General features: G+C 43.9%; 1 protein-coding gene across 2 annotated transcripts in view; it reads left to right on the top strand.

Annotated features, from left to right (window-relative positions):
• Positions 1-1873: 1873 nt before the first annotated feature.
• APBA1 (amyloid beta precursor protein binding family A member 1) overlaps positions 1874-19243 on the top strand; it is a 237106-nt gene continuing 219736 nt past the window's right edge. Inside the window, exon 1 of one of the 2 annotated variants that reach the window (XM_027549431.1) lies at positions 1874-2040. The gene's annotated coding sequence lies outside the window, so the exon portion shown is untranslated. The remainder of the gene's footprint in view (positions 2041-19243) is intronic. The other variant, XM_027549432.1, reaches the window with a different exon arrangement.

Raw genomic sequence — 19243 nt, 5'->3', positions numbered from 1 at the left:
ATTTCCTTCTGTCTACCTGGAAGTGCCTCTCCTGGGCAAACTGAAAAGTCATTTCCCTGTAGAGCCTTACCCAATCTTGTAGTTCATATTAGGTTTCCTTGTAAACCCTCAGCACCTTTGCATTTGAGAACACATCACAGTTGCCCTTATTCATCTGATTGTTTTAATATCTGTTTCCTCCATTGTTCTATGAGCTCTGGGAGAACAAGGACCTTGTCTGGCATAAATATCCAATAGTTGCTGGGGCAAAAAATGAATATGTAAGATTACAAGATGAATAGATATATCTTCCTAGTATGTGCTGTGCGGTGCCAAGGGGCTTCAGTCTTATCCAACTCTGTGCGGCCTTATGCGCTGCAGCCTCCCTGGTTCCTCTGTCCATAGGATTCTCCAGGCAAGAATACTGGAGTGGGTTGCCATGTCGTTCTTCCGGGGATCTTCCCAACCCAGGGATCGAACCCAGGTCTCCTGCATTGCAGGCGGATTCTTTACCACTTCACCACCAGGGAAGCCCCCTTCCTAGTACATAATATTTCAATTTTACTAAAAGATCTTTTTTGGGGGGCGGGGGAGAAGCTATTTTTTAATTAAAGCGAAAAAGAGATTTATGGAATAGAATGGAAACGTGAATTTTAAAGCTAAAACCAAGACTTTGATAATGCTTTTCTGGAGGCATTCGGCTTAATATGGAAACAGTGTGATGAAAGAACCCTTTCCCAAGAAATCTGGATAACCAGAGCTTATCTTCATTTTACCAGATAAGAACATATGTATGAAGATGGCTTTGTGCAAATATCATTTCTTATTATTACTGAGTATTCGGTGAAAAAGGAAATGATTTCACTCATATTACACTGCCAATTACAGGTGAGGCCGGCACTGGAACCCAGGTCTCCTGAGGCCTGTCCATCCCACTGCTTTTCATTAACGCACAGCACCTGCCACCTGGTCCCTGCTGCCAAGGTCCCCGCCTTCCTCCTTCCCAGGCATATCTGGGCTGATACCCTAAGCCAGGCTCAACTACACTCCCGGCATCATAATCCAGAGGCTTTCTTCTCTTCCCGCAGGACTGGGCAGTTCCCCTCAAGGGCTGCACACGCGGTCAGCGCCGCTCCGGTCCGAACCCGAGTGGCTCACTCCCTAGTGGCGAAATCGCAGGCCTGCAGCCGGCTCCAGACATATCAGCAACCCTCTTTTCTTAGGGGGCCTTGTGTGCCTGCCAGGCAGTGCAGTACAGGCATCATTTTAGGGGCTGGAGGAGCGGGAAAGCTCGGCAGTAACTCAGTTAAGGGAATACCCCTCAGGAGCCAACGCGGCGGCCGGGATTTGAGGTCCGGCAGCGCGGCCTGTTTCTGCGCGCAGACATTGGCTGCAGCTGCTGCTGAGGAAACCGGGGACCCTCTGGGCTTCCACCGAAGAGGGTGGAGATCCCTGTCAGTCCCCTCGGGGAAGCAGCCGCATTGCCCACTCCGTGAGGCGACGCGAAAGCCAGAGGGATGTCCCGGGAGCTCCGACGGAACCCGCGCACGCCAGAACGCGCCTGCCAGAGCTGAGGCGCGACAGTCAGCGACAGGCTGTAGAGCCCCTCACGCCCACCAGCCCTTGGGCTGGGGCGCTTCAGAGGCTGCGCGTGGAGGACGCCGCCCGGCTGCTTCGTGCGCGCGCGCCGCGCGTGCGCGCGGGTGGGCGTGGGAGGCAAGGGCGCGCCTAGCTCGAGCCGTGCGCGCGCGCTTCCCCCACCCCGCCCCGGCGCCCTCCCTCGCCAGCCTGCCGGCTCGGCCCTGGCGCGCGTCACGAGGGGCGGGAGGGTGGGGAGAAGGGGGTGGGGCCGCAGGACCGGAGGGGCCTGAGCGGCTGCTGCGAAGCCCCAGCCAGAGCTGGGCGAGGGCGGCTGCGGTCGCTACGGCGGCGGCGGCGGGAGAAGATGGTGGCGCTGGAGGTAGGAGCGGCTGGAGAGGAGCTTTATTCCCAGACTTGGCACCAACGCTGTCGTTAGCGCCGCCTGCTCCTGCGGGCCCGCGGACCCAGCTGTCAGGCAAGGTACCACCTCCAGGGAGGGTTGGGTGAATGGGGGGTCCCGGTGCTGATGCTGCCCCCGACGGGGCCCCCGTCCTCGCCGAAGGGCGCCCCCGGGCGCCTGCAGGGAACAATAGTGCGGATGAGAGGGGACAGCCGGCGACATCCAGGGAGGCAATGCCTAGAGCCATCGAGCTAACGGGGCGGGGGAAGGGGGCGTTGAGGATACGGACGCCTGGTGTCCTGTGCGCGCTGACATGCCGTGCTTTCGGGGCAGCGGTGAGTCTGATGACAGTCATGGCAGGAGTGTGTGTGTGTGTGTGTGTGTGTGTGTGTGTGTGTAAAAGGTAGAGTCGAAGGGATGGGGGTGGCGGACCGAAGGTGTTGGGGGATGACATTTTCAGGAATCCCCGCTAGGATCCCTCAGCTCTCGGCGGACTCTCCGGGAGAAAGAGTGTGGTGATGACAACGGTGAAGTGAGCAGGATGCACTTGGTGTGTGAGTGTGGAGGGAGGCAGAGGCGTGGGTGCGGATTTGTAAAATCCCATGTGTGTGAATCTATGTGTGTATGTGTGTGTGTGTACTCGTATGACTGCAAACTGCTCTCCAAACCCAGAGATCTGTGGGTGCCCTGACTTGCTGTCACCCGCTGACTGTGGGACAATGTTATTTCTTCCCTGAAACTCTGTTCACAGTCTCTGTTCTGCTCCCGCCTGGGGATGGCCGGCTGTAGGGATTCTCACTTCCCTTCGTTTCCCCTCATTTCCCCTTTTCCTTCACATGTCGCTTGAGATGGGGATGTGAAAGTGTGCATGTGGCTTTGGGCACATGGCAGGGAAACAGTATAATGGTTACCTTTCCTGGGCTTGCTGGCAGTCAGGTTTTGAAGGGAGCTTCCATCCTGTGACACTTCTTTCCTCAGCTCCTAGTCTGTAAGGGTCTTAGATGCCCTGACTCTGCAATTTCTATTGTTTTTCTCTTGTCTGACCTGAAGGAGAAGGGTCTAATGGCCACTGTCCCCACAACTTTGAATGTCAACTAAACCTTCTCGATCCACATTTAAACACTGCAGATCTTATGGTTGAAGAATATGGTCTTTATCTTGGATCTTGTAGAATGAACTCTGAAGGTGTGTATGAGAGATGAGGGGGTAGTATTTTAACAGAAAAAAAAAAATCATTGAGAAACTGGTCCCCCGCCCACCCCTTGGTCAGCATCACAAGCAGGGCGTTTTCCTTAGGAAAAGGGATAGTTTATTTCTAATGCTAGTGGCATCCACTCTTCCAGCTTTCACAATGGCTAGGTGGTACCATGTATTATTGGGGAACTAAAATCCCCCAAGCTTCATAGTGATGGGGTCCCAGGTTAGTGAGTCTGCTTTCCTAGCCAGTGTAGCCTGCAAGTAGAAAATTTGGAGAATGTCAGGCTGGCAATAAGTCACCCAGTGGGAGCCAGGACACGGAATTGCATCCAGGGTCTATAGCTGTTTAATTGTCTCTGCGTGATAAAGATCCGCTTATGTGGGGTTGGGTTGAGAGAGACACGAAGGGAGATATTGTATTCATATGTGCGTCCACTGCAGTTTGACTCCCCAGCTCCTGTTTTTCTCTTGCAGTGTTTATAAGAATGATGCACCTTTACACTTTATATCTTGATACTTATTTATTAAAATGTTGTGGAACTAGATTAACCTGCTTAGAACATATTTGAATCATAACACCTTAAATTCTACTGCATTGCTGTCAGAATCCAAACTGGCTGCCCCAGTCCTCTTGAAAAGCCTATAGCAGTCATAGCTACACAAGTAGGTATACAACATGTTGGCATCAGATGTTTCTTTCTCTTTTAAAAAAATTTTTGTTATGTTTTACAGAGGTTGCATTGAAAATAATAGAACCAGGGCTGTCCACATATGCTTTTTGTCTTCCCATTTGTCTTCTCTTAATTAATGATGATCTGTAGACCAGGTTTTCTTGGAGCTGTGAACATTAAAATAAATTTCCTCATGTCCTTCAAGTCAAGCCTTCTAAAATTTTAATGTGAGGTTGTTGGATCGCATCCAAAGTTTTACGATAGATTTATAAAAATGAATTTGGAATCTTAGTCCTTAACTCTCTTATTAGTTCTGCCAATTTCTTTCTGAGAAAAGTACTTTGGAACGTAAAAGGCATTCTAAGAGGTTTTTGCTTTTTTTTTAAAGAAAAGTTTATATGTGCAAGTAAAATCCAGAGATATAAATGTCTTACCATAAAGTTTAAGAATATTAGGAATTATCAAGGTAAATAAACTGTTTAAAGAAAGAATAATTATACAACAGCACAATTGATGACTCAGAAATTAGTGATTTCCTTTCTAACCTGTGATAATTTTTAAAATTCAATGCCTGGCTTTCTAAAGATTGCACTATTAAGGTTAATGATACAGCTTGAATCCTGTAATTCAGTCTGTAAATAGTTGTACCTTTTGCTGTAGCCTGAAGCAAGTCATTTGTTTTGCATGGATGTGTTTTCTTTCTTAAAGGAGCATTAATTCTGTTCTTTTCCACTATAGGGTCACTTAAAGAAGTTTGTTTTTTAGAAGATTTGGGAATAAAAGACATCTGAAAATTGACCTGTGGGGTCAAAAGGAATAAACTGTGGTACCGTGGGCGAGGTTGAACTTACATCCTATAAAGAAAAAGTAATTGTTGTTAAAATTGAGAGACTTTCAACCACTAAAATCCAAGTTAACCCTTTAGGTTACAATCATTAATTTACAAATATTTACTTGTTGCCTACAACATCTTAGGCAGGGTATACCTTTGGATAGAGTTTGAGAAATGTTATGATGGCTGGAGATTTGAAAAATAAGGAGACCTAGATCCTGCCCAGAGGAAGTTCATGGCCAGGAAGGAGAGACAGGTCATGCAAGTAAAAATGGTGGAAAGTGGTGAAGTGCTGAAAAAGCTATATGCCTGTAGAGCTCTAGGAGTTCATGTGATACAACAATGACTTCAGAAGGAAGAAAATCAAGAAAGATTTGGAAGAATGAGCTTTTGAGCTGAGATTTAAATAGGTGGGTTTTGAGCTGGCAGGGAACGAAGGGCATATTTGTGGGAGGAACAGCATAGCAGAGGCCTGGTGGTGGGAAGTGTGTGCCCATTCAGGGAATAGAATGAAAACGAAGTTGCTCAGTTGTGTCCAACTCTTTGTGACCCCATGGATTGTAGCCTACCAGGCTTCTCCGAACGGTGTGCTTAAAATTCTTTCTCAATTAAACTGGGGGGTGGGGGGTAAAAAGAATGGTGTGTGCTGGAGCATAGGAGATGCCCAGAGATGAAGTAAGAGATAAGGAAAAGACAGTCATTCAAGGTTGTGGGGCAACTTTTATGTGGATTTTATTCAGTTACTGCCAGGGAGCCTTGGAAGGTTTTTGAGGATGAAGGTTGACAGAACTATAACTGAGCTTCACAGTGACAATCTTGAATTGTGTTGGATGTAATGAAATGAGGAAAGAACGGCAGTAGGGAGACAAGATAAGCTCTGTTGTTAAATTAAAGGTCAGAGGAAATGAGAGAGTGAGAGTGAAGGGAGAGAGCAAACTCAAGAGACAGGGTACAAGAATAATCTGAACACTGATCAGGGAGATCAAAGGTCATTGTCAGGCTCAGCTGTGAGAATGATTGGGTCATTGTCAAGAAATCCTCCTTCAGAGGAGGATGAGGAAACTTCTTTATAAAGAAGTTTCATTTTGAGCCTGACAGGTTTGTCCAAATGAAGGGACTCCAGTACAGGTATAGGTTTTGGAGAGAGGTTAGAGCAACAAAGAGAGATTTGTAAGTCATTTATTTAGGAGCAGTTTTAATGTCTCAGGGGGGCTTCCCTGGTGGCTCAGAGGTAAAACGTCTGTCTGCCATGCAGGAGACCCGGGTTCCATCCCTGGTCAGGAAGATCCCGTGGAGAAGGAAATGGCAACACACTCCAATATTCTTGCCTGGAGAATCCCATGGACAGAGGAGCCTGGTAGGCTACAGTCCACAGAGTTGGACATGACTGAGCGAGTTGGACATGACTGAGCAACTTCACTCACTCACTTAATGTCTCAGGAATGACTGATAAAGAGAGTGGAGCAAGAAGAGGCAAAGGCTAAGGGTAGGCTCCTTGGAGGACATCTGGGTTGGAGGGGAAAAGAGAAAAAAGAGGTTATGAGCATTAAACAAGGGGCGGTTGGAGGAATGCGGTGGCAGTAGTGTGGTGTCATGGAAGCTGGGGAAGGTGAGGGAGTACCACCCTTCCTACATCACGCCCCAAGCAGGTGGAGGCGCAGGGAAGGAAGAGCCGTTGGGTTTGACTTGGCTTTCCTTGATTATCCTGAGGCAGGTGGAAGTGTACCCACGCTGTGAGGGATTGAATAGGGGAGGGTGATGCATATGGAGAGCAGCGAGGACAGACTTCCTTTTTAATAAGTAGGATGAAGGGGAGAGAGAGAGAGTTTGCTACATCAAAGGTAGGGCATGGTGTAGGGAAAGTAATGTCTTAGTATAGGGACACCTGAATCTACCTTATAAGTGGAGGAGAAGAAACCAGTGAAGGATAGAGATCAAAAGTGTAAGGGAGAGGGTAATGGGAACTAATGGGAGAGGCTAACTAATGGGGATGCTGATGGGAACATAATCTTTAAGATAGGACTGTTCAAGAGAAGGGCTCTTTTGGGACAGAAGCATGGGAAATTTGAGATGAAAAGAAAAGAATTTGGCCATGGTCTTCTAAGTCAAGTCAGAGAGAGCTGGGCAGGGTTGAAGCCATGGGTAGAATAATAAAGACTTAGACCAAGTGTTGTGGGAATGTAGTGGTGAGTTAGTTAGGGGTAAATAAAAGATTATTACCTGACTATGAAGGCCTCCTGTGTTTGGAGAGCATAAATTTGTGGTAGAACCAATTAGTCCTATATAATTAAAGTTTGACAACTGCTTATATAATTTTTGTTATTAAAATTAATAGCATTAAATTTTGTTAAATACAGTAACTCCTCCTTCCCATAAACTCAATGAAAAGAGAAAAATGTTTGCCTTTAAAATTAGCTGAATAAAAGACCCCACCTGAAGTATTTCCTATAAAGATTTTCTCTCAAGGATTGCTGACTTCAGTAAATAATGGAGGAAAATTTAAGTGTTTTTGAAAAGATGAGCTTTCCCTATCTGCAGTGCCAACATATGGCAAAAGAAAAATCAAATATAGCTCTTCTCCCAACACAATGCCTATTGTAAGTGCTCAGTAAAGTTTTTTTGCATGAATACATGAATAAATTAATTTTTTGGTAAAGATAGGTATAGTATCTAAGATCTAAAATTTCAGGATTTCTTTCTTATTTACATCATGGACATTGAATAAGTTGCATTCCATGGCCTGTTCAAGTTCATGACAGCATTAAAACTTTTATTTATTCATACCTGCTACATACATTGAAGCTTTACAAATTTTTTTTCACGAAATAATTCTGTATGCTTTAGACCCTTAAAGGGGGTCTACAGGGTCATGTGTGATTCCAGACAAATTTATAGAAATCTGACTGTGGTGAGTGTTGATTTTGAGGTTTTAATGTTGAAATCATTTATTCATTCCTTCAACAAATGTTCTCTGAACATCTTCTCTCCACCACTCATTATTGTTGGTGCAAAGGATAGAGCAGGGGCAAGAAGGTCCCTACTACCACCGACCTTTTAGAGGAAGGGATTAAAAAATAAATAAGCACATATATTTCAGGTGGCAGTGAGTGCTATGAAGAAGAAAGCAAGGAAGGAGTAGAGTGTGGAGTGTAGGGGTGGCTGTTACTTTATAGTGGGTGGTCAGGGAATGCCTTGAGCTCAGAGCTTAAAGAGTTGAAAGAGTGAGCCATGCAAGTATTTGGTTGGCCAAAAAGTTCATTTGAGTTTTTCTGACTGATGGGGCAGTAAGACCCAAACAAACTTTTTGACCAACCCAGTATTGGAGGGCAGGACCTTCTAGGTAGTGAATGTCAAAGGGCCTGAGACAGGAACATGCTTGGCATAATCAGGTAAACCTTGCTGGTTTCCTTGCTTCTCCTGGCCATGTAGTGTCACACAGATACATGGAGCTGTCACTTAGGGACCCTGCAATGTGATGCTTTGCCTTTCAGTATTGAATCAGTCACCTGTAAGGCTGTATCACACTACCGTGTTCGGGCTGACCTGTGGGTGAGTCGGTGCTGGGTTTTTAAAAAGAGAATATGTCCTGAATCACACATTTGAGTTAGAAAACTTGGAGAGTAGCTGTGTCTGAGTAGTGCTGAAATACTAGTCAGCTGGAAGTGGTCCCTTTCTTGAAACTGCACATTCACTCTTCTCTGGACTGAACTGTGAAGATGGCCATAGGGTTTCTTTTCTTCTTCCATATTTCATATCTCATTCTTAGGTCTAAGACCTTTGAAACTAGAGCTCTGTTTTGTTCATCTGGGCATAGAAAAACCCTACAACCCGTAGAAAAATTCCTTGCCTTAGTAAGGTATCATCAAATACTCATTGCAAAGAATGGATGAGACATTTCCAGGTATAAAGAATGGGGTTTCTAAAGCTCTTTGACCTTGATCCCTGCAGACAGCTGTTTTTAAAAGAAGACACAAAATTTCCCCTTGGTGCTAAGTAGTTTATGCACTCATGGCCTGAGATGAAGACTTGGGTACAAATAGTCTGTTTGGGAGGTGATCCCAAGAAGCACAAATGAGGAATGGGAAAAAATGAGACAGGGAAGGAAGGAAAACAGGGAAGTAAGAAAAGAGGCAAGTTAGTGAGCAGATTTCCATTGTGGGCAGTGGAGGCGCTAGTCTTTATGATTGTCTACCACCCAGTGGGGAAGGTGGGATTTTATCCCCCATTTAATCCTGGGGGCATCAAGTCCCAAGCACTTTAATGCTGCAAACTTTGTAGGAACTGCAGAAAACCCTTGTGGGTAGTTAAGCAGAGAGGCTGAGAGGGTGGAGGTAGGAAACCAGCAGTGTGTGAGGGGAGCTGTCCAGCAGAGCCACCCGTGAACTCACAGGTGGGCTAAAAGGGCATGCTGCTGTTGCTGCTAAGTCGCTTCAGTCGTGTCCGACTCTGTGCGACCCCATAGATGGCAGCCCACCAGGCTCCTCCATCCCTGGGGTTCTCCAGGCAAGAACACTGGAGTGGGTTGCCATTTCCTTCTCCAATGCATGAAAGTGAAAAGTGAAAGGGAAGTCGCTCAGTCGTGTCCAACTCTTAGTGACCCCATGGACTGCAGCCTACCAGGCTCCTCTGTCCATGGGATTTTCCAGGTGAGAGTACTGGAGTGGGTTGCCATTGTCTTCTCCAAAGGGGGATGGGGGCAGCACAACAACATCTTCTTGTGCACATTGGCACAGGGATAGCACAGGGAATTTTTAATAGTAAGAATTTGTGGGATAGCAGTTACTGTTATTTTATTTTAGGGGTTTTAATATATTGTAGCAGCTTCCTGCTCTTCAAATTTACTCATAAGCCAACTGTTGACAATCCTCAATTATCTGGGATGCACATTACCATGTATGCCCATGTATAAAGTACCCTGGATTATAAGGTAGTACCCAGTTTTCCAGCGAGGTAGTTTTTAGAAGTCTTTACATCAACTTGAATATGCACAATGTAGTGATATAGGTAAAGGATATTTTTTCTATTTAATAAATAATATTTTGTTAAATTTAATTTACTATAAACGTTTATACTATATTTAATAATCTATATTTATTAATTCACTTGCATATATTTTAAATCACCTTATTATAAAAGTAGTCATTTTAAAATATGACATTCTTCTACACTCACATTTTACAAAATCATTTATTCAAATGTTTTACATGCTGCTTTGATCAGCATCTTTTTCATCTGTAAACACCACTTTTGGCATATTCACACCTATCTAACTTGTATGTCATAGAGTACTTTTGAATGTGCATGTGATGCTGTCCTTCCATGGGGCGCCGCCCTTAATTCTAAGCCCTGTATGCCTATTCACACAGTGTAAAGACAGTTGTTTTTTTGCTGTCTTCCTATAGGTATATATTCGTGCCCTCTACAACCCAGCCCTTCTGCATGATTTGTGTAAAGTCATCCAGTACAGGCAATTATGAAGGAGTATTTACTTAAATTGGTGTTAAAATCTTGACTCCCTTCATTCATTCACCTATTCTGTTTCAATCCCATGACCTCTATAGGCATCCCTATCTAGTTTTGATTGCAGTTGTTTCTGGCTGTCTACTCCAAACAGTTCTCAGGTGACCTCTGAAACCTACATCTTTTCATAAAACCTTCAGTCTTACTAAGTAAATTTTTTGACATGGCTTTTCCCTTTAAAATCAGTGGTCATCACATCCATTATTAATTAATTGCTTGATTTTAATTCCTGTTATCTTTGAGATAATAAGCTTTTTGGCATTCAGAAGAGAGTAACTGAGAGAATGGCTCTTAGTAAGGGAGACTTTATATGGAGTTAAACACAAGATGACTTTCTCTTTTCTGAAATCTCACTTTTTGGGGAGATTAGGAATCTCATTTTGTGTATGCCATGTCATCATGGGAGGTTGTTGAGGTGTGGTGATCCTTGCCTAGTAAGTTTCCTCTCCAACCTCCTGCTCTTCTGCTCCATGGTGGATTAATTAGTGTGAAAAATACAGTAATGATTTTGTTTCACTGAGCAGTTGATTAACCGTTGTTCTGAACAATGTGACCATTTACGTTTCTGACTTTTGATAAATTTTGTATCTCATGTTCAATTCCATATTGATTGACAGATACACTTTATTTTCGAGAAGAGGTGTACTTGACAAGATGTGCATAAATCCTTTTTCTTGTAAATGGTAGCATATCTTAAATTCAGAGGAAGAGCTTATCATTGAAAGAGATTCCAATTATCAGCAATAATTACCCTCTTATGTGGCTAGTCAATGAATTAGGATTTTTATACTGGACTTACTATGTGGATCACACTCTATTTCAGTGCCTTTAAACTTGTTTAACCAAGACCTCTCGTGAGAATATAGTTTATATCATAGCCTAACAATATAGATGAGTGTGTTTAAACACACACACACACACACAAACATATCACTGAAACAAAAATTTCACTTGACAATACTGGTCCTTTATTATGTGTGAAGCACTTGGATATTTTCTGTTCTTTTCCATTCTATTCTATATGATTGTCAACTCACTAAGCTTATTTCAATTCTAATGGTTCCTGACATGCAGTTGAAGAAACACTGTTCTATTGTATTATATCCATCAGAAGAGTGCTTGTTTCCTTAAAGCATGAAATAATTTCACATCAGAGGATTTTTAAAATTTGTTTCAAATTATTAGCATATCTGTATATTTGGTAGTGTGAGTGTAGCAGGTCACAAGAATACTAAAGGGAAATTTATTTTTGAGTAGATGTTTTATTTCCAAAAGAAGAAACTATTAGTGTGGAAAGTGGAATCAGACAAGTGGATTGGTTCTTAGATCTAGTGGCTTCCTGGGCTGTATGAACCGTGCTCAGCTTCTGGGTCCTGACTGCGTGGCTGGACTGGCCGGCATTCCCAGTCTGGCTCATCTCTCCTCACAGTTCTTTCCTGCCCCCTCCTTTCCTGCTTCTTTCCCAAGCTACCACCCCCAAATCTCAGGAGTGCTAGATATTCAGTTCAATTACTTCCTTCTCAATTTCAACCTAATATATTTCTTCCTAGATATGAAACTACTTTTTACACCCACTTCTCTTCCAAATAACTTAAAAGTACAGGAATCTTTTTTTCTCATACCTGGCATGTGTGTTGAAGGCAGGGTGGGGAGGGGGACCTAAAGAAGCGAGAATTTGTTCCACAGGTGGAATGTTTCCATAGTGTTAGGTGGTATTAAAGTCTAATCTAGTCTGGTGTTGAGGTGTGATTACACTCTTTATGGCTCTCCTGTTGTCTAGTAGAAGGACATGTCAGTTCCTATTTTCAAAGCCTAATAGGCAGGAATAGAGACGCAAACATAGAGAATAGACTTCTGTACATGGGGAGCAGGGAGGGAAGGGGAGTGTCAGACAAATTGAGAGAGTAGCATTGACATATATACACTACCACATGTAAAATAGAGAGCTAGTGGGGAGCTGCTGTATAGCCCAGGGAGGTCAGCTCAGTGCTCTGTGAAGACCTGGAGCGGTGGATGGGAGAGTGCAGTGGGATGGAGGCTTAAGAGGGAGGGAGTGTATGTAAACTTACAGCTGATTCACATTGTTGTATGGCAGAAACTAACACAACATTATACAGCATTTTTACTGCAATAATGAAGGAAAAAACCTCAATAGGTTCCCCATCCAGTAAATGAAAGCAAGTTAACATCATAGCTACAGAATGCCAGGCGTTGTGCTGAGCACTATACACAGTTAACTCACTTGATTCTCATACTGACCTCACCTACTCTTCATAACTGTATCAGAAGACTTAAATTACAGATGGGACTTGAGGCTCTCAGAGGTTCTATCAGTGACTAACGGACAGGGCAAGAGGGCCTCACCTTGGGTCCAGGGATGGGAGCAGGCCCTGACGGCTCCTGTCCCCTTTGTCCTGGGGCCCAGCAAAAGCCCCCCACCCCACCTGCCCAGCTGGACGCCCTTGTTTGTGATGCCCTGTCCCACCTGGGATGTCTCTGTGTGGGCAGCTGTTGCACCAGCATCTCGCCAGTCTCTACCTGCTGTGATGGAAAGGCTCAAAATGGATGGAGCGTGGTGCTTCCATTCATTAGCTGCCAACATTGATCAAGTCTCTCTTGACTGAGCTGAGCCTCAGCTTCCTCAGCAGTAAAAGGAGGGATGATGAAACCTACCCTTCTCTTCTCTTCCCACACAGGGCCACTGGGCTGTCAAGGGCTCTAGGAAAGTAAGGGAGATGTGTCACTCCCCTCATGATGACCTTGGGCATAAGTGACATCTCCCCACTCTAAACTAGGGGTCAGCATATTCTTTCTGAATGGGCCAGATAGTAAAAAAGGTTCCACGGGGCCGTACAGTCTCTGTCGCCTGTCACAACTTCTCAGCTCTGCTGTGGTGGTACAAATGCTGTGTGCAACGTGTAAGGCAGCGAGCAGGGCGGTGCTCCAATAAAACTTTATTTCTGGATGCTTAAATTTGAATTTCGTATCACTTTCACTTGTCACAAAATTTTGATTCTTCCCTTGATTTTTTTCCAGCCATCTAAAAATGTAAAACCATTCCCAACTCCCAGGCACTGGGCCAGATATGTTTCCTGGAACTGAGCTCGCTGACTCCTGGTATAAATGCTCACAGCCCTGGGTACCACTGGTTAGAGAGCAACTGCAGTTCACTTTGGACTGCAGCACTGTGCTTACTTTATTCCATCCCTCTCTTGTCCTTCTACAATATACACCCACCCACTGACCTTTTTCTCATCTTCTTTAGCACTGCGAGAGCTAACAGCGTATGGATACTCTGCACATACATATATGCACATATAGTATATGCTGAATATATATTTGTTGAATATATGGTCTACATAATAAGAAAATATGTTGCTTTTCTGTGTATCTTATTTTTCCATCTTTAAAAGGAATTCTATCTATTCTCTAGTGAACCTTTAGGAATGGTTGAGTTAACATTTTGTAATTAAATTTAAGGGCTTTAGCAATCATGTTCCCCCCCCCCCCCACTATTAACCAAAAAAGGAAAAGAATGTCAGGGAAGAAAGAAGAGAAAAGCAAACAGACAAAACAAAGCCAACATTTCAACACGAAAAGGGCTTATTAGAGAATAACTGAAGTGGCTAAACATTTAGATTTGGTCCCTGAGGCTTTCTGTCACTGTTGGAGCTCTGGAGGCTGATGTGCTTTGAGCCTTAGCTGCCAGCAGCCCGGCTTTTTGCTGTGCTTTACCCAAAGTTTAATTCAGGGGTCAGAACTCTGCATTAGGCATAAATAAAGATAGAATGGTAAAATGTACTGTGTCTTTTCATCTGTATTTTCTCAACATGTATCAAGGAGTCACGTCTCTTTAAGAGCAAAGCCTTGAACACAACTCCCATTTTATTTCTTAGTAGGTATGTAGGACAAGGAAATGGCAGCCCACTTCAGTGTTCTTGCCTGGAGAATCCCAGGGACAGGGGAGCCTGATGGGCTGCTGTCTATGGGGTCCCACAAAGTCGGACACGACTGAGCGACTTCAGTTTCACTTTTCACTTTCATGCATTGGAGAAGGAAATGGCAACCCACTCCAGTGTTCTTGCCTGGAGAATCCCAGGGACGGGGGAGCCTGATGGGCTGCCGTCTATGGGGTCCCACAGAGTCGGACACGACTGAAGCGACTTAGCAGCAGCAGCAGCAGGCTCAGGAGTGGAAGCATTAGGAAATACATAAATCTAAAATTTTCTTCTCAAAATGAGATGGACAAAAGCTGGATGGTGAAATTACAGTGTGCATGTGTGTTATTTTTCCAAATAGTCTGTTACTCTGTGTTCTGTCATGAAGAAACTATATATGTGTGTGTATGTGTGTGTTTAAGGGGTGAGAAGAAAGGAATGTGCTAGAAAGTTGTAACCAAAATCATTAATAGTCTATACCCCTTATTAAAATTTGTTAAGGAAAAGAACAGTTAGGTTAGCTTTCAAATAAGCCCTTATCTTTTTTAGCCTGCCAAAATGTGTTAACCTGGAGAAAAGATCCATGGCTGATGTAAAAGAAATTACTAAGTGTGCTTTCAGCTTGGTATAAATTGGCACTGCTCTGGTAGATGCTGTCTAGCCTTGAAGACAGAATGTTAAGCCAGTGTTAGAGGTGCATATTACATTTTAGTTGTGTGAGGTATTCGAAGCCTGCTTGGGGACGAATGGAGGCTGAGGGGCTTAGGATGTTGTTTGCTATTGTGTCTGAGCTGCTCCCAGTGAGACACAACATACCACTTACTGGCAGTGCAAAGACAGATTTCAAAATTGTTCTCAGTAGATGAAGGCACAGGGGTCGGGGTAGAGGCGGGCAGGCTTACCTGAGAACTGCAAGGTGTGGAGGGGGTGTAATTAACCATCTGTCTGCAGTTTCTTGTATGGAATGAGGCTCCCCTTGACGAAGTAAAGAGACTATACTTATGAAGGTGGATGATTAAGGTTTTGTTCATTATATTATCTGCACAGTGAGTCTTACTTTTTCTTCTTTTCCTGAGTTAAATTTTTTCTTCTCTTACCACCCCCTCCTTCTTTTTTCCATTCGGGGAATTACAGCGGGCTTGTTTATATCTCGCTTATTTGGATGGCTCCCTTCCATGCCAGTGGTTTTCAGCTAATGTCTGGTCATCATGGATTGTCCATTCATATTAGGGCTGTGACATGGGAGATGGCAAAGCGTCCGTATTAGTTGGCAGGGTTTGTAAAGGTCTTAGGTTGGGCCCCTCAGAGCAGAAACTAAGAAGAGGGTTGGTATGTTCAGGCACTGCTTTATTAAGGAGATGCTCTGGGAAGAGAAGCAGGGTGTGGGGGCGGGGAGGGTGTCCGTCAGACAAGGGCGTGATCTCAAAGGCTTGAGGGTGGGGAAGTTCTGGTATGATGTGGTCTCAGGACTGTCCCAACCAGAGTCGGTGGCTTTGGTGGTACGCATTGCATACCTGTCAGTCACTGGGTAAGGGTCTTGGGCATTGAGACGGGACTGTGGGGAGGGGAACATACATCCTCAGGTATTTCTGGTTCTCTATATGAAAAGGCAAAGCTGGTCAATGAGTCATGGATGCTGGCTATTGACCAGGTGAGGATTTGGATGTGATACCAACATTGTCCACCACCAGACCAGTAGCTGCTTTTTACAGTGGTCAACCAAGGAGCCAGTTCAGCGCTTCCCTGGGAATCCCCATATGCCACTCTCTTTCCTGAGAAGTGGCTGCTGGCTTCTGGTGATGTGTGTGTGTCACATGGAGCGGAGGTCTGGGATCCAACTGTCTGGTTACAGGAAAAAAGGCCTGTTTTCCAGAGCCTTGTGTACCTCCATCCTTTGCCAGGCCTGTATGCCTGGCCAGGGATTCTACAGTCTAGTCGTTTCCAAAGAAATGTGTTAAAAATCTCTTGTTTGTGGCTATTATCTCTCTGTTTCTCTTAATAAAATGTATGGTCTAGTTGCCACCTTTAACCAGAGCTACTCAAAATAAAAGCTAAAGCAGAATTGTGGACTGAAAAAACGTATCTGTTTTCTCAGAGGATCTGTTTTCTCTTCCCCATTGGAATACAATCCTGCACAGGTCCTTTAGATTTCCCTCTCTTGAGTGGTGTGAAGTCAAAACCAGCTTATTAATCACATAATACAGTCCAGTGTAATAATAAAAATTCCAAACCCCTGCCTCATTCTTGACTTTTAAAAATTGCAGTGAAACCTGAACACAGTACAGAAATCTCAAGTGTGCAGTTTGTTGAATCTTGTGTATCTGAAAACCATATAATTGGCACCTAGATGAGACACAGAACACATCCTGCCCCTCCTCCACTTCCCCCAAGCTCCCTCATGGCCATTTCTAGTTAATATCACCTGCAGCCCAAAGGTAACCACTGCTCTGTCTGACCTCTGTCACCATGGAGTATTTTGCTTGCTTTTAACTTCATACACATGGAATCCTTGAGTATGTAACCTTTTGTGTCTGCCTTTTTTGTTCAATATTTTTTAGAGATTCATCCATGTTGTTTTATGTATCAGTAGTTCATTCCTTTCTGTTGTGGTTTGATAACCCATTGTGTGGGGTTTCCCCAGTTACTCAGCAGTAAAGAATCCTCCTGCAGTATGGGAGATGCAGTTCGATCCCTGGGTTGGGAAAATCCCTTGGAGGAGGGCATGGCAACCTACTCCTGTATCCTTGTCGGGAAAATCACATGGACCAAGGAGCCTGGTGGGCTGCAGTCCATGGGGTCACGAAGAGTCGGACACAACCGAGCATGAGCGTGAATCGGTTGTGTGAATATACTTAGTTTACTCTCTGATCTTCTATTGGACACTTAGGTTGTCTCACTGAAGATTCTTAAACATTTTGGTGCACATAAGCATTCATTTCTGTAGGAGCGAAATAGCTGAGTCATGGAACAGGTAAAAGTTTAGGTTTTGAGATATGGCCCAAAGGTTTTACAAAGTGGTGGACCAATTTACTCCCCCAACAGCAGCTTATGAGAGCTGTGGTTGGTCCCCATCCTCATCAGCACCTGGTCTCATATCATTCATTTAGCTCTAGCCATTCTGGTAGGTGTGTTGTTGTTGTTGAGTTTGTAAGTCATGTCTAACTCTTTGCAACCCCATGGATTGTAGCATGCCAGGCCTTCCTGTCCCTCACTGTCTCCCAGAGTTTGCCCAGGTTTCTGTCCCTTGAGTTGGTGATGCTATCCAACCATCTCATCCTCTGCCACCCTCTTCTCCTTTTGCCTTCAATCTTTCCTACATCAGGGTCTTTCCCAGTGAGTCAGCTCTTCTCATCAGGTGGTCCAAGTATAGGAGCTTCAGCTTCAGCATCTTTTCTGGAATTCCCTTGCTTTCTCTACAAACCAGCAAATGTTGGTTCCTCTGCCTTTTCTGTACATCTTGAAGTTCTCAATTCAAGTACTGCTGAAGCCTACCTTGAAGGATTTTGAGCATAACCTTACTAGGATGGGAAATGAGTGCAATTGTCTTGTAGTTAGAACATTCTTTAGCACTGCCATTCTTTGGGATTGGAATGAAAACTGACCTTTCAGGTGTGTAGTGGTGTTAAATATGTCTAGTGTTAAACTTCTCCTCCAGCTCAAGCAGGCTGCTTCCATGGAGCCCACAGGAAACACACACTGCTGTTCCAGTGGCAGTTGATGTGCCTTTTGCTTCAAAGACAGCTCTCTCTCTCTTTGCCCTGCTGGTTTTGACTACCTTCTTGATTTCTCACAGCAAGAATCAGACAACATCCTGGGTCCCACAAACTCCAGAGAGCCCACGTCAAGCTCCAAGAGTTTTTCTTGAAGCCTCTTTACTTGCTGTGTTAGTCTACTAGGGCTGTCATAACAGACTACCATAGACTGAGTGGCTTGGCCAACAGAAATTCAGTTTCTCACAGTTCTAGAGGCTGAAAGTTGAGGATCAAGGTGTCAGCAGGCCTTTCTCCTCAGCTTGAAGACCGCCACCTGGTCGCCATGTCCTCACATGGGTTTTTCTCATTAGGGCACATACTTGATATCACTTCCTCTTCTTAAAAGGACCCCAGTCATGTTTTGTTATGTGTCCAGCCTTATGATGATATTTAACTTTAATTACCTCTTTAACGGTCCTATTTCCAAATACAGTCACGCTGCGGGTTGGAGCATCAACACGTGAAGGGCGAGGGGCACACAGTTCATTCTGTAACACTTAGTTTGGTGTGTACATGGAAAGAGCTGTCTGCCAACTCTGCAGCAGTGTGTGAAGAACTCAGATGGCGGTCAGTTTTCTTAAATCAGTGTACAGTTGGTCATGATTTAAACTATTAGGAAGATTTTGTTTAATAATAGGAGTTAAACACATACAGTGAGGTACATAAAGTACATATGTCTTTGTGTACAGTTTAAGGAATTTTCCATATGTATAAACCTGGGTAACCACCCCCCAGGTCAGGATGTAGAACACTGCTAACACCCCATAGATTCCCCCCAGTCTATACTGTTCCTGTCTCCCCAGACGCAAACACTGTTGTGATTTCTACCGTCATTTATCAGATTTGATGATTCTTGAACTTCATCTAAAAAGAATCACTTACGTACTTCTTTTTTGTACAGATTATTTTACTTGGCATAATATCTATGAGATACGTGCATTTTATTATGTGTAACAGTGGTCATTCTTCTCATTGCTATATGGTATTCAGTTGTATAAATACATAATGATTTGTTAATCTCTGCCTGCTGATGGACATTTGAGTTTTCAGTGTTTTGACTATATGAACAATGCTGCTATGAACATTCTTGTGTATATCTTTCTGCCTTTTTTCCTATTTTTTGAGTACGTATTTAGGAACAGAATTCCTTGATCATAAGGATAGGTGTGTGTCTAATTAGAAACATTTTAATCAATTGTTTTTGTGAATACCTTTCTGTTTGATGTAATCTTAACATATCCTCTTCACAACTCAAGGATAGATATAGGTATACTACTCTGCTTTAAGGCAGAGATATGTTTTGTTGATTCTTTTCTGATTAATTTTATTGTCTCCTTCAGTTAACAGAATGTGATTTTGTTATTTTATATATC

Source organism: Bos indicus x Bos taurus, chromosome 8 (assembly GCF_003369695.1).
Source record: "Bos indicus x Bos taurus breed Angus x Brahman F1 hybrid chromosome 8, Bos_hybrid_MaternalHap_v2.0, whole genome shotgun sequence".
Lineage (NCBI taxonomy): Eukaryota > Metazoa > Chordata > Mammalia > Artiodactyla > Bovidae > Bos > Bos indicus x Bos taurus.
Note: the sequence above shows the minus strand (reverse complement) of the source record. Positions and strands in the feature narration are given on the sequence as shown.